Raw genomic sequence first — 18,467 nt, 5'->3', positions numbered from 1 at the left:
CTGACAGGATTCGATCCAGGGTCCCCTGAACATTTCCTGGTTCTCTGGATGAGCAGTCTGGTGATAATACTGCTAGGCCATTGCCTCCCGCACCATGCCAAAATATTAAGGTCTAACATCAACTTTCGTAGAGCAGGGCGTCTCGATATCGAGGTGTCCCAAGGTCAGCTGTGAAACTGCGCTGCACTGACTGTTTTTCTTTGCCTGGACTTTCACACTCAGCCCACTGTGACATTTTCCCACTTAATTCTTTTAATGTATTCTTGTTGATCTTTACAGTCATTCTCTGACATCTCCACGTGGTCACTCTCCCGAAACTTTGTCTCCTGCTCTCTCTCTCTCTCTCTCTTTCTTTCCTCCTGTCTGAGGTATCGTGGTTTTTGCTTTCTCTTTTAATTCCAAAACAATGCAAAACTTATAAACAGAATAATTACAGCTCCAAGAAAATTAAACTTGAAAGCGTTCAGAAGAGATTTACAAGGATGTTGCTGGGATTAGAGGATATGAACTCTAGGGAGAGACTGAATAGATTGGAGTTCTTTTCCCTGGAGTGTCAGAGGTTGAGGGGTGACCTTATGGAAGTTTATAAAATCATGAGGGGCATGGATAAGGTGAATAAGGTAGGGGAGACCAAAACTAGGGCATAGGTTTAAGGTGAGAGAGTAAAGATTTAACAGGGGCCTGAGGGGCAGCTTTTTAACGCAGAGAGGGGCGCATGTATGGAATGGGCTACAGGGGAAGTGATAGAGATTGGTAACATTGCAACATTTAAAAGGCATTTGGATGGATGCACAAATGGGAAGGGTTTAGAAGGGTATGGGCCAAGTGCTGGCAAATGGGGCTAGATCAGTTTTGGACATTGGACGAGTTGGACCGAAAGGTCTGATTCTAAGCTGTATGACTCTATGTTTGGGGCAATAAGGTAACTCACCAGCCCTTGTGGAGGAAAACCCTCCATGAAATTCACTAAAACTTCACCGATTTCTGATAAGTTTCAGTCCTACATTTGTCAGGTATATCAGTGTCTGGGCTAACACTGAGCTTTTGAATTAGTCAGAGCAGCACACCTCCTACAGCCAACTGTGGCTCCAATTATGCTGGGGTATGACATCGTTATGCTGGGGTATGACATCGTTATGCTGGGGTATGACATCGTTATGTCCTCGGGTCACAGGTTAAGGTAATGCAATGTCATGAGCACAAAGGTGTAACTGACAGGCTAACTGTGAGTCATAGCACAGCAGACCCCTCACTCCAACTCACCGCCACATCATCAACTCCTTTACAAGGTGCTGTGCACTCATATATATATATAACTCCCAAAAACATTGTGGGCGGCACAGTGGCACAGTGGTTAGCACTGCTGCCTCACAGCGCCTGTGACCCGGGTTCAATTCCTGACTCAGGCGACTGACTGTGTGGAGTTTGCACGTTCTCCCCATGTCTGCGTGGGTTTCCTCCGGGTGCTCCAGTTTCCTCCCACAGTCCATAGATGTGCGGGTCAGGTGAATTGGCCATGCTAAATTGCCCGTAGTGTTAGGTAAGGGGTAAATGTAGGGGTATGGGTGGGTTGCGCTTCGGCGGGTCGGTGTGGACTTGTTGGGCCGAAGGGCCTGTTTCCACACTGTAAGTAATCTAATCTAATCTAATCGCAAAGTCTACCCCCAATTACACTTTGTAAACCAGGAGTCCATCTGCATTGGAGATGGGGCACATTGATTGTCATCCTCTTAATGATCATGGGTCAGACCACAAAGCCTCTGCCTGGAAAGCTCCTCCATCTTCTCCCACACAGGAGGCTCCAATGCAACAGTAGCACACAAGTGGAAATGGAAAGTAGCTGCCCCTTTTGTAAAGGCACTCGTGATGTCAGTGGGTCTTCCTGAGTCACACAAAATCCAAGCAAAAATAGGGTGGATCAGAAATGGATGGTGGTGTGATTCTGAAAATAAAGGCCATTATACGTGAGGTAGGAGCTTGGAGGGGTGAACAGTCAAGACATATTCGGGGAATCAAGGATAGTAGGGGATAGGGCAGGATCAGGTGTTTGGATCAGCCATAATCCTATTGATTGGTGGAGCAGATTCAAGAGCTGAATAGCCTCCACTTTTTCCTATCAGTAAAGGCCTGCCCGATGTACCAGATGGTACCAATGGGAAATAACACAGTAGCACTGGGGAAGAGAGTAAGAATATCAAATGCACTGCCTGAGGCTTTCTCAAGGGAGAGAACTGGTTATCTGAAAAGAAAGACCAGGCCAATTAATGGATGAAGTAGTTGAGGGTGGCACTATGTTCATTTCTCATTTGGAGAGTTGGTACAGACACAATGGGCCAAATGATTGCTTTCTGTGCTGTAAAACAATTCTGTGAAATTCTGGAACATAAACATTTGCAACTTCAACTGGAAAATACTGAGACAATTTGGAACATCGTGGGTATTCTAGCCTTAATATATAATTAATGGATCTTAACAACACGATAACCAAAGGCAATAACTGCAAACATTAAAGTGATATCTTGACAGAGCATCCTCTCAAACTCTGTCAAGCTGCCTGTGTTTAATAGCAGTATGCACAGCAGGTAAACTGTGAAGAAACAACTATATTATTCAATATCCGTTTATGTTTGATGCTTGCATGCTACTGTCTTAATGTCAGTGCTAGCACTTTTAACTGATATGTTGTTTTACATCTCGTAGTCAATATGTCAATGTGTCTTTACAAGACATGGACGTGATACCATCAGAGTATCTTGCTATGTAACCCATGGCTATGACGATCTCATACTCCATCTTACCTCAGATCACTTGACACATGACACACTACAAAATACATGCTGCTCTGTTGTAGTGTCATAGTGAGCCTGGCCACGTATGTGCCTGAGTAACACAATGCTTGTACACAAAAGATCGCTGTGATACATGCCTGTTGGATTATTTCACACCATGGGATCCATGTCCAGCTTTTTTTTATGTAGTGAGAGATACATAAAGATTGTTACAACAGGAAATTGGTGAAAAACCCTGAGTCAGGATACTGGAGATGTCAGCCCAACTCCAGAGCGGTCAATCCAAAGTCTCCTATGTCATTTTCATTTAACATAGACATTAAATTGCCTGATCCTTTCTGTCTTTGTTATACACATGCAATTACACCACACAGGTTGACTCCCTTATGTCCTACAGCAGTAGTTACAGTTCATTTGTTAAGATTTGACTTTGAGGCACGTTGGTATATCCTGAATCCTTTCCATGCCCTCAACAATCCCATGCAGTGACCAGAATCAGGAGATGGCCAGTTGAAACTTTTTCCCAAGTGGAGTGTTTCAGGGAACTAAGGGACTATGGACCCAGAACAAATTTACTCAACAAAATATTGGTCATGCTTAAAGGGAATTTATTCCAAACGTTTAATAGGCTGGAATAAAAAATCTTCAACTTCTTAATTCTCATACCTTCTGTTCTCTTAGTCCGGTCAAAAATCTAAATAATTCATGAATATAGTCATTATTCATTGCCTCAGTTATTTGAAAAATGTGCTTTATGTGCCAGCTCTACATTCTGATCATCAAAGTTACTTCCTGCCAGGTCAGCCGAACATTCTGAAACTTGGCAGCCATCTTCCCTGTGCTCCAACCTGAGGCCTTTCACTCCACACGTTGTGGCAGTTGGACACATATCAAAGCTGAGCTCCAACACATGATGCAGACTTGAAACAAATCTCTCTCAAGCAATAGCCAATATCTAGGAATTGAATTTCCCATTTGTAGCATGGGAACAACTACACCCCCACCGCCCACTCATCTCTGGGTAACGACTGTACATTTTGTTTACACATTCATGCAGAGGTGGGATTAGATTAGGTTGGGATAGCTGGTCAGCATGGACGGATTGGACCGAAGGGTCTGTTTCCATGCTGTACATCTCTATGTTTATTCTCTTGCTTATAAACCACTCTGGCCACTTGCTTTGTCTCCAGTTGAACGGTGTATCTATTTCAGATTTATTACCTGATCCCTTCTCTTAGCTTTATTAGGAAAATGTATCTCACAACTTGTTTGTTTAGTTTGGTTTGTTTAGTTCAGCCTCTTCCTAACTTGACTCCCTCCTGTATCCCAGACTTAGTTCTATCCATTTATCCTAATCCCAGCTTTCCATTGTCACCTGTGTGTGCTTTAGCCAACCTCATTTAAATCCACATATTTTGTCTTCTGTAAAAGGCACAGAGACAATCACTTCAGATGTTTCATAGACAACCTGATGAGAAATATTATCATACACCTCTGGATCAGGTGGGATTTGAACCCAGGCCTCGAGACAAGGTCACTACCACTGCAACACAAGAGCCCATTAGCAGAACGCATTATCAGGTATGATTTTAAACAAAACAGCCAAATCAACTGAAGAACTTTCATCTACTAATTTGCTCACTTCCTCATTAAAATGTCCCAGTAGAAGGGCAGAGCATGACCTATTGCCTCAAGCCATACAAATAATCCTAACATCCCCTCGCTCTTTAAAATACTGAAATATACGTGCAAGCATTAGTCTTTTATTCCCCAATCTCAGCTTGATCTTCCTTGGAATATTGGTAGTATCTGAACTAATTGATAGTTCAAACTCCTGAAAACAACCAAAGCCGCACATACTTTGTCTGTCTTTTCCTTGAAGATTATGTTTTGCACTTTAGCTGGATCATCTTTGAGCTGTTTCCTAAAATAAACTTCAATAATGTACGGGTATGTCTCAGATAGTTACAACGGTTCTCTTCTTGTTATTCTTGTTATAAATAGCCCCTGCTATTTAATGTCACGATGCTCTGTCCAGTATTTAACAAGTTCCTTCAACATTAGACAGGATATAACACAGACTTTTACAGGCAGTTAAAGTGGAAGCACTATTGAGCAAGTCAAGACCCCAAACCCAGCAATGGGATGAATGAACAGTCAATCTGTTTTGGGTGAGGTTGCTGAAACTTAAAAAAAATTACAAAATTAAGCTGGATTTTCTTTGCAAAAACATTGTGACTCTTGATGATCATATCAAACAGTGCAGCACAGAAACGAACCATTTAGCCCACGATGTTGTGCCGAACAGGATGCCAGATCCCTTCTGCCTGTCCTGGGTCCATATCCCTCATATTCCTTGCACATTTAAATCCCTTAAGTGCCTCTATCAGATCTGCCTTAGACACCACCACCGCTGGCAGTGGGGTTCAGACTCCTACCACTCTCACTATACAATAAAACTTGCTGCTCACATTTGCTTTGAACTTTCCCCCCTCACCTTAAATACATGTCCCCTAGTATGAGACATGTCAACTTTGTGAAAAAGATTCTGCACATCAACCCTATCTATGCATCTCATAATTTTATAAACTTCTGTATCATAGAATTCCTCCAGTGTGAAACAGGCCATTTGGCCCAACAAGTCCACCCTCACCCTCCAAAGAGTATCCCACCCAGAGCCATTTCCCTACCACTCTACATTTGTCCTGACTCATGTATCTAGTCCACACATCCCTGAACACTGTGGGTAATTTAACCACCTGACCCGCACATCTTTGGACTGCAGGAAGAAACCGGAGCACTGGGAGGAAACCCACGCAGACATGGGGAGATAGTGCAAACTCCACACAGATGGTCGCCCGAGGCTGGAATCGAACCTGGGTCAAGCCCCTATCAAGTCTCCCTTCAGCCCCCACTACTCTAGAGTAAACAGCCTGAGGTTTTCTAGCCTGGCCCTCAGTTTGGTGCACATCTTCCCAGTGAGTATAAGGCTTGGGGTGTCATGTTTTGGCTGTACAGGGCATTGGGGAGGCCACTTTTGGAAGGCAGCTTACAATTCTGATTGCCTTTCTATTGGAAGGATACCGTGAAACTTGAGAGGGGGCAGAATAGATTTATAAGGATATTGCCAGGGTTGGAGGGTGTGAACTCTAGGGAGAGGTTGAACAGGCTGGGGCTGTTTTCCCTGGAGCGTCGGAGGCTGAGGGATGACCTTATAGAGGTTGATAAAATCATGAGGGGCATGGATAGGGTGAACAGCCAAGGGATGGGGGAGTCCAAAACTAGAGGGCGTTGTTTTAAAGTGAGAGGGGAAAGATTTAAAAGGGACCTGAGGGGCGACTTTTTCATGCAGAGGGTGGTGAGTGTATGGAATGAGCTGCCAGAGGAAGTGTTGGAGGCTGGTACAATTACAACATTTAAAAGGCATCTGGGTTGGTACATGAGTAGGAAGGGTTTGGAGGGATATGGGCTAAATGCTGGCAAATGGGAACCAGATTAATTTAGGATATCTGGTTGGCATTGTCAAGTTGGACTGAAGGATCTCACTCTATTCTGTATGACTCGATGATCCTATGACTCTGTGACCGTGGGTCACAGCTTCCAGTCAGGTCATGAGATGAGGTTCCACCAGTTGGAAATGGATAGGAAAGGTTTAGAGGGATATGGGCCTGCAAATGGGGCTAGTTCAGTTTAGGATACCTGGTCAGTATGGATGAGTTGGACTGAAGGATTTGTTTCCATGTTGCATGACTCTATGGCTCTATAAGTGTCCTGGAGATTCAACGATGTTGTATGTGCTAGATGAATGCAAGTTATTGTTGCTACTTTCTCCATTGGATGTGTATTGCTCGGAATCCTTCAACATGCAGATTGAAGAGTTTAGAGGGCATTAAACAGGGCTCGTCGACACTGACTCCAAATCTGGCCAAGTACACTGGCCATTCCTCATGACACAAGGTGGGGTTAGCATGGCTTTTGTACTTAGCCCCTGTGTGGATGCCTGTTTAAACTCTGTGTGGATGTGATATCGCCAAACTAGCTGATACACACACATAAATCGTGAGGTTTGAGTGCAGAAAGCTTCCAGCTCCTCGCAACCATGGCAACGGGAGTTAACCGTGTGGGTTAGAGATACCAGTTGCGTCTAATGAATAGTAATGAATCTCGAATGAAAAAGGGAGAAACAGCAGCCGAGTGGTTGGAAGTTCAGTGAATGCCAGTGAAGGATCCAACTGGAAGACTGAGCTATGAGCTGCTGAAAACATATGACATGCAGAAAAGCTTCATTGTCAATGCATCACTAACAATATCCTCAGTTTGATTTTGTCCTCTGACACAATGGAAGTGACAATAGGACAATGTTGGCCTGTATAAAAGGCACACCATGAACATGAAATATAGACAGTTTGCTGCCCAATAATTGTTTGCAATTTGATTTAATTAACACGTTGGCCACTGATATGAAAGAACATCATTATTAATACCAGAGCAGGCACAATGTTCAATCAACAAATTTCCAAACAGATAGTTATCCCCACGGTGGAGCTCAATCTCACTCCATCTCAACTCTCTGCATTTGAAACAGGATTTTCAGGAGACTTTATCAGCAATTTTAGTCCTGTTAAGGCAAGGGCCCAGGGAGAGGGAAGCTACTTAGGGGAGGCAATGGCTTAGTGGTGTTACTCTAGAGACCCAGGTAATAGTCTGGGGAGCCAGGTTCAAATCCTGCCACAGCAGATAGTGGAGTGCGAATCTGATAAATATCTGGAGTTAAGAGTCTAATAATGTTGATGAATCCATTGTTGGAAAGACCCATCTGCTTCACTCTTAAGGAAGGAAACTGCCATCATTACCTAGTCTGGCCTACATGTGATTCCACACTAATGTGGTTGACTCTTAACCATCATCTGGGCAATGAGGGATGTGCAATAAATGCTGCCTAGCAAATGGAACCTTCATCTCGTGTATAAATTAAAAAAAAGGAAAGCACAGAATTTCATGCCATTGCCCTAATTTCTCCTGCTCCCCCCCACCAGAAGATTACAAGGATATTTGAGTTAAAAATCACACAACACCAGGTTATAGTCCAACAGGTTTAATTGGAAGCTGCTCATCCCAACCACCTGATGAAGGAGCAGCGCTCTGAAAGCTAGTGCTTCCAATTAAACCTGTTTAACTATAACTTGGTGTTGTGTGATTTTTAACTTTGTACACCCCAGTCCAACACCAGCACCTCCAAATCAGGGATCTTTGAGACATTGTCCTAGAGGAGTGGCCCCATGGAATCTCAATGACCCCTCTCCTATCACTGGCGCCTTGTAGTTTTCATCTTGCTGCCACCCATATTGGTGCAGCCCAGAACTGGGACCTGGGTATCCTGGAGGTTCATCTGCGGTTTCCCCCAGTCATGTCGCAGCCACTGGGGTGAACACTAGAGCTGGCAAGACAGATAATAAAGACAAGCCTTGCCAGAGCCCTTCTACTCACCGGGCAAGCTCTTCCTCATGTGCAGCACCAGGTCTATGTCCAGCTGGAGAACTGTTCCAAACATCCAGTACTTTGGGGTGGTACGGTGGCTCAGCGATTGGCAACGCTGCTTTACACTGCCCCGGGACCTATTTCAATTCCACCCTCGAGTACTGTGTGGAGTTTGTACATTCTCCCAGTGCCCAGCGTGGGTTTCCTCCAGGTGCTCTGATTTCCTCCCGCAGTCCAAAGACGTGCAGGTTTGGTGGGTGAGCCATGAGAGACGCATGGGGTCTGGGTGGGATGCTCTTCGGAGGGAGAGTATGGACTTGATGGGCTGAATAGCCTGCTTCCACGCTGTAGGGATTCCACGATTCAGTAAACTAACACATAGGACCTGACAGGAAATAACTAGCTGGATTGACAAACCTTGAAAAAGGACGGGTGGGTGGATCTGCTGGAAGGAGAAAGAGGTTTTTCTAGCTTCTGCGGGATGTTTAAGAGAAGGCACTCATTACAGTAGCTAGATTAAAGGCAGCACCTTTTAGTCATTGTCACACCCCGGCTGAGTTTACCAAGTACCTCTTCAGGTGTCTGCTCCCAACGGCATCAACTCATCAAATAGCCAAGTCTACAACTACTACACTGCCCTGATTTGTGGGCTTTGTGTGTAGCTAACGCTGAACTGTGAATTCATTCAAATGCAGACATACAATACAATGGGCTATAATGATAATTAACTCACTGAGAAGTTGATACAGGATGGGGTGTAATGTTAATCAGTTTATTCTTTAATACAAGACTTGGGCTGGTAATTAATAGCTCAATAGCCTGGTTATACAGGACTGGGGCCATTAATAATTGCGTCACTGTGGAGTTAATAAAACACTGGGGCAAGTATGAATTAGCTCAGTATGTTGTTCCATAAAGTACTTGCGCGCCTGATAATTAACTCAATGTGTAGTTACTATAGAATTCCGACCAATAATTATGGCAAATGCAAAATATAGCGAATACTAGAATTCTGAAATAATCAAGGGCTATTTGAAGGTCCTATTGCAGTGTTACAGGTCCCACATGAGAGGTAGGTGTACAGCAGGGAGGACATCACCCAGGCAGGTCCGCTGAGCTTGGGAGGGGTGCTCTCTGGATTACATATCCAGTGGCACCGCTGGAGCTGAGGTGCCTGCAGATTGTCCAGCAGCCACCGGATATGAAAGTTTCACCTTTGAACATACAGGAGCCCCAACAGCAGAGCATGTAGGTAACAGACGACCATGCAATACCCTCTTGGAAGTCAAGGCTCTCCATCAGTGGATGGTGTCTCACCTGGCCACTCACTAAGTCTTTTCTCTCGTGATTTGGGACTGCTGGAGGACTTGGTAAGGGAGATGGAAGGGAGCTAAGATGTCCTTTAAGCTCAGCACCGACAAGCAAGAATTAGGATGAGATAGCTGCAGGGGAGAATGCAGGATGTCCCTCGGGTCAGAGTTGTTTCAAGTGCAAAAACTCCACAGTGCAAGCAACGTTCCATCACTGATCCCCCCTAGCCTCACAGCCAGCTCAACGCAATAATCCCTTTATCTGAAAAAAATATTGGGGCGGGAGCAGACAAATCAGTCTCTCACAAGCTGCTCCATTTCAGATAATCATGGCTGATCTTCCCCCTGAACACCACTTTCTTATCACTCTCCATATCACACAATTCCTTGGGAAGCCACCTTTTCTTATATAAAAGGACACAGAGCTATTGAGGCGCAGTAGATGATGATGATGATTCCAATGGTGCAGTCCAGGCATGCTGAAGAACACGAAAGCTGAGAGTTAGCCAATATGCAGTTGTTGCAGCTGTTTCTGTTGTTTGATGGTAACATTGGGGGGCTGCCCCATTCAGACTGTTGTAAGGATTTGAAGAGATTCTGCCAATTTCCATGATGCTTGTGAAGCACCCTGCCTCGAAATTCATCCCAGACAGAGAAGGGACACCTATTACAGATGACATTTCATCAGAACTGGAACGTGGCTACAGTTTAATGTGAAACATCTGAAAACTCTCACTCCCCTCAGCACCAATGAATCAAGAGATAAACCTTCAGTATTATATTTTAAGGATTGTAGATAATAGTGGGCTATTTCTTCTTACTCTGCAATGATGTAAGTACATGTTACACCTTCAGAAACCAACTGTAATTGTGTATGTGTCTTTGTTGTCAAGAATAGAGTTGGATATTTTTGTATTTACAATTCGTGTGTCGTGAAAAATAGATTTTTTTTCAAGGCAACCAGTTTTCCTGTTCTTTAAAGTCACCGCACCACTCATTTACAGTATGTGTTCAGCAAAACCTGGCCCATTAAAAAAGAGCTGAGTTTATCTAGACAGTTCATTGCAGAGATCAATGTGAACCATTTAATAATTAGATCTGCTTTTATTAGCGGAGTGCTGGATTAATATTTATAATTAATCAGTGCTGCGGGGAGACAAGATGAACATCTTTTCCACTTTGATGTTTGATCGTCAAATTCCATTCCGCAGACTCACTTTTCATGCAAAGACCTCCGACAATTGTGTAGCTTGGCGTTAATTCGCACATCCCACGTCCTGCACCATCAGAGAATTAATCTAATTTAACCAAGACTAGAGACTGAAGAATGTCAATAAAACTTCTTCCCAAACCCATCAGCAGCTAGTCGAGAGTCACAAGTAAGGGAATGATTTCTTGGGCGTCTATGTGGGGTGATGAGCAGAAGCTGAGAGGCAGAGAAAGTTGCCTCATCATTTCCTGGCAGTCTCCGCACAGGTCAGGTTTGGGGTACATATCGGGTAGGTACCAGGACCCAGCAGGTGACCTCTTGCATTTCCATCACAAGCACACAGCTGCTTCAATGCAAGTCATAATGAAGGACCAAAAAGGGACTTTTATGCAAGTTGGCACCTCCCGTTACACATTCTACAGGCATTGACTCATAATGTCTGAATCTCTAACATAGCGAGAACTGTGTCCACAATCATCTGGTGAACTTAGAGCTCAGCTCAATGGATGCCTGTAGACAGCTCCATATGAGTCATAGTCAGAAAGTCCTGGAGGTCTTCAGCACAGAAAACAAAAAGCCATTGAGCCCATTGTATCTGTGCCAGTCAAATTCAATTAAATTAATTTACAAGATGAGGCCATTGCTGGATAGGCCAGCATTGGTAGTCCATCCCATCACATCGCTGTGGGTCTGGAGTCACATGGAGGCTAGATCAGGTGAGAATGGCAATCCCCTCCCCTAAAACTGAAATGGGCTTTTTCTGACAATTAATTTATGGTCGCCATTAGACTTATAATTCCAGACCTTTTTTTTAACTTTTTTTTTAAGGGGACATAAATTTAAGGTGAAGGGTGGAAGGTATAGGGGAGATGTCAGGGGTGGGTTCTTTACCCAGAGAGTGGTGGGGGCATGGAATGCGCTGCCCGTGGCAGTGGTAGAGTCAGAATCATTGGCGACCTTTAAGCGACAATTGGATAGGTACATGGATGGGTGCTTAATCTAGGATAGATGTTCGGCACAACATCGTGGGCCGAAGGGCCTGTTCTGTGCTGTATTGTTCTATGTTCTATTAACTGAATTCAAATTCAATTAAGTTTTGAATCTGGATCCCCAGAACATTACCCTGATCTCTGGATTAACAGTGCAGTGAGAATACCAGGCCACCACCTCCCCGGGGTTAAAAGCAAGCATGTAAGTATTTTAATCCTATTCTCCAATACATGGCCCATAGCCTTGGCATGGAGGTGTGTGGCATGGGGATGGAGTTTAAAGAGAGGATGGAAAGTTTGGCACTAGCGGCCAATGCATTCCCCTGTCAACTGGATTGTGTTAGAACAAGTCCACGTATGCTCGTGACATGTGGATATACAACATGGCGTTAGCTGTGACCCCAGCAGTCTCATGCTGTTGAGGGTCTGAGAAATGATGGAATAATCTGTGAGGAAAGCTGTAACACAGAGAGCAGGATGGTGGATAATAGTGTTTTAAAAAAAGGGCTTGTCATCACTCTTGAGGTGCAGACAGTGGTCACTCTAAGGTCAGTCCAAGACAGCAGAGTCGAAGGGGGCAGTCTCTCAGGGGTGCAGAATCAAACCCCAAGTCCCAAACTTCATGGCAGCCCCCCCACCATGGGTTCTGAGTGGCTCATAATTATATTAACAAAGACAGACTGAACCATACATAACTCACAGCTGTAAGAAATTCTTTAACTTTTAACCCACCGTAGTCCAAAGGTGCTGCAGAGGGTTACACTGGCAATGAGTTGAACCACATTGTCTCCACTGGAACCACTTGAAACTATCTTGGCTCCACAGACTCTCTGGAACCATATTGTCTCCACTGACACTTGGTGGAACCACATTGTTCCCAATGGTTACGATGGAACTGCATTGTCTCCACTAGCACTGGCACTCCATGAAACCACATTGTCTCATCTGGCACTATGGCATAGAATGACCTGGTGCTCTGAGGACCTGTCTAAGTTCAGCTTGACGCTGCACTGGAGCTGTTGAGAGATGCTGACTGTTGTGACCTGCAATGCACCAAGTGAGGAAATGCTCCAAATGTAACATCTGCACTTTGATATGAATCAGCAGCAATACTAAGTCCCAGTGCCAAACAAGACTTTCATTCAACAACCTCTGATAAGGCACAAAGACAAGAAGGCAGCGGGTCCAACTCCTAATCCATGTTGGGTTGGCTGTTCTCAGGCATTGCCAGTAGGGGGCAGTGCCACTCAGCTCAGTGTCCTGGATTGACAGAAAGGAATAATCACACCTCGATTTGTAAAGTTTGGGCATGGAGAAAACAATCCTGTTTAACAAGAATGCAAAAACTTACCATCATTTGATCTCCAGGGCCATGCACAAACAATGGCAGGGTGCCAGAGTTGTACTTCGGATTCACCAATCTGAGACAGCAGTACCCTTAATGCTTCCTCCAATGTTGTTCAACATCATCAACCAAGGGAGGACACTATGTGGTTTTCAGCAGAAGGTTTCCTTGCCTATATTTAATCTGAAGCCATAAGACACCATGAGGTCTCGGGTCAATGTTGAGGACCCCCAATGTAGCTCCTTTCCAATTGTAGCCCAACACGTCTGCTGGGTCTGCCCTGCCCATGGGACAGGACATATCCAGGGATGGTGATGGTAGTGTCTGGGACATTGTCTGAAAGGCATGATTCCCTGAGTATGACAATGTCAGAGTGTTACTTGACTAGCCTGTGAGACAGCTCTCTCAAGTGTGGCACTAGCCCAGCGAGACAGTGGGGAGGACTTTGCCATGATGACAGAACTGCACTTGTCATTTCTGGAGGCTGTGCAGATGCTCAGTGATCTGTCCGGATTCATTCCTTTGGTTAGACTTTGCAGCAGTTGGACACAACATAGTGGCTTGGTGGACTGTATCAGAGGGCAATTAATGGCCTGGCAGATGACTGTGGACCTGGAGTCACATACAGACCAGACAGGTGAGGATAGCAACCCTCCCTGGAAAAGGAGGAATAGTGCACCAGATGGGCTTTGACAGCAATGTCACCATTAGGTTGGATTGCCAGTGCAGGGACAATGTCATGATGCCAACGCCTTCTGTGATCACTCCATGCCCTGTTCCAGTGCTGCCACCTTATCCAATTGATTGCAGTGTGAAGCTGAGCTGGAGAGGTGCTACTGACTGGCTGTAAGCTCAGCTCAGGCCGAACCAGTCTGGGTGACTCACACTCTGCACAGTTTGTTCGCACCTTTTTGAGAAAGCATGGTTCTCTGAGGGGGAAGTTGTGTTCACCGGAACGCTGTCTACTGTTTGGCCAGATGTGGAATGATATGGTAAAGTACAACACATTGAGCAACAGGCAAGAGAGAGGCTTCACCTGTTAACTGAGGCCTTGGAGGCCTGAGGCCAGGAGAAGTTCTGAAGCATCCCAGACTTGAAACATTAACTCTGCTTCTCTCTTCACAGATGCTGCCAGACCTGCTGAGTTTCTCCAGTCACACTCTGCTTTTATTTCAGATTTCCAGCAGCTGCAACAATTTGTTTTTATTGGAGAGATGTTTCTGAAGCAGTCATTCCCTCGGCAGGACATCTAACACCCTTTTCAGGATTCAGCGTCACTCCTTGTCAACTCAGACGGTTTTCCAAACTTCCCTCGGAACGTTGAACGTAGCACTTGCATGGATGTTGCTGTCATCTGAAGCAAATTGAGGCATGGTAAATTGCATGATAAGACCTTGACACAGAGTGTGAGAGTTGTCCACGTGTGTGTTTAAGAGAGAGTGCTAACGGACCAACAAGATCCAAACCTGCAGCTCGAGCAGTGAATGAGACTTCCAGTGTGACACAGTTCCCACTCCAAACACATCCCCTGTGCTTGTGCCCTGTCAGTTAGTATGTACAATGTAGAGCCCACCCCGTACTGATCAGAATTAACCAGAAACATTTTGGCTGATAGCTCTTTACTTTCAGGTTCAGCACTGGTGTTGTAGAACCGAATTTCACAGCCTTAAGGTTCCATCATAAAAGCACGGAAATGGACGCTTTGGCCCAAACTCGTCCATACCAACCAGGTTTCCCAAACTAAACAGGTCCCGTTTGACTGCATTTGGCCCATATCCCCTCGAAACATTTCCTATCCATGTACCTGTACAAGTGTCTTTTAAATGTTGTGCTCACACCAGCCTCCCCCACTCTCTGTGTGAAAATGTTCTTTTCCCCAGGGTAAAGGAGTTCAAAACTTGACGGCATAGGTTTAATGTGAGAGGGGGCAAGATTTAAAAGGTCCCTTTTAAATCTTGCCCCTCTCACATTAAACCTATGCCCTCAAGTTTTGAACTCCTTTACCCTGGGGAAAAGACCATGGCTATTCACCTTACCTACAATCCCTTATGGTTTTATAAACCATTATAAGGCCACCCCTCAGCCTCCTGCACTCCAATGACAAATGCCCCAGCCTGTCCAGCCTCTCCTTATAACTCAAACCTTCCAGTCTCAGCTTCATCCTTTCAATTTAGACATTAACTTTTTTATTGACAGAAATCTTTAGAGGTGGTTACGATATGATTGTCCCGCAGTTATAGATTACTCTTCAAAGTCCAAACTCATGAGAATCAGACTACTCATGAGTACATGAACCTGTTCTGCTGTTCAATAAGATCATTGCTGATCTGATGATTCCACGTTCCTGCCTATACGCCATAACCTTTCATCCTTCTTCTCATCAATAATCTATCCCACATTGCCTTAAAAATATTCAAACATTCTTTTTCCAACTTTCTGCACAGGAATTTGGTTCCAAAAGCTCATCATTCTCTCTGTGAGAAAACATTACTCCTCATCTTCTGATTGAAATGGGTGACCCCTTAATTTGAATTTGAATTTGAATTTGAATTGAATTTATTGTCACGTTGTACCGAGGCACGGTGAAAGCCTTTGTCTTGCGAACAATACAGGCAGATCACAGAGTTAAGTAGCATAGATAGTAAATAATAGGTAAACAGTGGCAAAAACAAAAACACAGGTACAGGCGAATGTTAAGGCTGTTGTCTTTCCTCATAAGACCACCTGCCCATTCCAGATATTCAAAACCCTCTTTGAATTGTTTCTAACTCATTTACATCCTTCCTTAAATAAAGTGACCAGAACTATACTCAGTACTCCAAATGTGGTCTCATCAATGCTTATGTAACTGAAACGAGCTGAAAATGTGTTGCTGGAAAAGCGCAGCAGGTCAGGCAGCATCCAAAGAGCAGGAGAATCGACGTTTCGGGCATCTGCCCTTCTTCAGGAGAAGAAGGGCTCATGCTCGAAACGTCGATTCTCCTGCACCTTGGATGCTGCCTGACCTGCTGCGCTTTTCCAGCAACACATTTTCAGTTCTGATCTCCAGCATCTGCAGTCCTCACTTTCTCCTATGTAACTGAAACACAATCTCCCTACTGTTGCATTCAATTTTCTTTGCAACAAACAGTAATGTTTGATCATCTAATTATTTACTAGACATATTTGATAACATTTTGTGATCCATGTACTAGGACACCCAGATCCCTCCATATCTCAAAACTCTGCAACCTCTCACCAGTTAAATAATATGCTTCTTTCCAGCCAAAATGGCCAATTGCACATTTTCCTACATCATACTCTATTTCTAGATCTTTCCTCCATTCACCTAACCTACCTGTATCTTCTCGAAGTCTCCTTAGTTCCTCTTCATGACTTAGTTTCCCACCTATCACTGCATCATCAGCAAATGCAGCTCCTGTGTCCTGCATCTTTCAGCCAAGTCGCATATATAAATTATAAAGAGGTGAGACCCTAACACTGATCCCTGTGTCACATCACTTGTCATGTTTTGCTACCAGAAAATGATTCGTTAATGGCTAATTTCTGCTCCTGTGAAGGAGCCAGTTTTCTATCTCTGCTAATCTGCTGTCCCTTACACCAAAATCTTTTATTTTCCATCATAGCCTTTAGTGTGGCACTTTATGAAACTCCTTCTGCAAATCTAAGTACAGTACATCTATTGGTTCCACTTTACAACACGCTACTTCCTCAACCAGCTCCAAAATACAGAGGAACCTCGTTTATACGGGTAGGGAGTATTTCATTCAACTAATCGAATTCCATATAATCAAATGCCAGATAACATAGTTCAGCCAAACATCGGGACCTTGCGATCTTGCCAGACAATCCAAAATTTGGATAATTGAATGCTGGATAATCAAGGTTAAACATGATTTCCCTTTCACTGAACATGTTGTCTCTGATTACCTTGAATTTTCGGAGTGTCCTACTATACCTTTATAATAGCTTCCAATATGTTCCTTTAACGGATATAAAGCCAGTTGGCCTACAGCTTCCTGTTTCCTTCCTCCTCTCCTTTTTGAAGAAAGGATTACAATCACAATCTTCCAATCTCTGGGAAAATTCCCATTCAAGGGAGTTTTGGAAAACCAAAAACAATATAGCAACACTCTCATTTGCCACTTCTTTTAGAGTTCAACAAAAAGACTTAGAATAGAATCCCTACAATGTGAAAGCAGGCTATTCAGCCCATCAAGTCCACACCAACCCTCTAAAGAGCATCCCACTGAGAGCCAACTCCCTCCCCTATAACTCTGCATTTCCCATGGCCAATCCACCTAACCTGCACGTCTTTGGACTGCGAGAGGAAACCAGAGTACTCAGTGGAAAACCCACATAGACATGGGGAGGATGTGCAAACTTCACACAGACAGTTACCTGAGGGTGGAACCGAATCCAGGTCCCTGATGCTGAGAGGCAGCAGTGCTAACCACTAAGCCACCAGGACCCAGGCAATTATCAGTGCACAGCCCCAACAACGTACTCAGTAACACTCCTCTGGTGATTGTGATTATCTTGAGTTCCTCCCTCCCTTCCATTTCCTGATTTAATGCTGTTCTGGGGTGTTACATATATGCTCTATACTGAAGATCAATGCAAAAATACCTTTTCAAGTCTTTCTTTTCTATTATCAATTCTCTAAACATACTTATTAAGGGACCATTGCTCACTTTGCTAATATTTTAAAACATCCACAGAAACTCTTCTCATCTGCATCTATATTTCTAGTGAGTTATTAATTTGTTAATTTACTCCCACAACGCTGAGTTCTTCAGGCTTGTCTGAACATAATTCTTGCTGCATAGAAATTATTTTAAGTAATTGGCAAACATGTGAGGGGGAAAAGAGAACTTTCTTTTGTAAAATGATCAGGAATATGCTGCCTGAAAGGGTTGTGAAAACAAATTCAACAATGTACATTTTGTACATTTCCTGGATGATGGAGGAATAACGTCACTGTATCGGTAATCAGTACTCGTGGTCTTGGAGAAGCGGGTTTGAATCCCACTCCAACAGATATAAAATTTAAAAGTCAATTCACAAATCTGGAACTGGAACTAGTCTCTACAATAGTGACAATGACAGCCATCACCAATTGTGAAAACACATCTCGTACACGAATATCCTTCAGGGAAGGAAATCTGCCATTCTTGCCTGGTCTAGCCTACACGTGACTTCAGATCCACAGGGATGTAATTAACTCTTAACTGTTCTTTGAAAAGGCCCAACGTGTCATTCAACTCACGGTCAATTAGGGATGGGCAATAAATGCTGACAGTGCCACATTAAATGAATGAACAAAGGTAAAAAAACAACTTTCCA

Source organism: Hemiscyllium ocellatum, chromosome 22, assembly GCF_020745735.1.
Source record: "Hemiscyllium ocellatum isolate sHemOce1 chromosome 22, sHemOce1.pat.X.cur, whole genome shotgun sequence".
NCBI lineage: Eukaryota > Metazoa > Chordata > Chondrichthyes > Orectolobiformes > Hemiscylliidae > Hemiscyllium > Hemiscyllium ocellatum.
Note: the sequence above shows the minus strand (reverse complement) of the source record.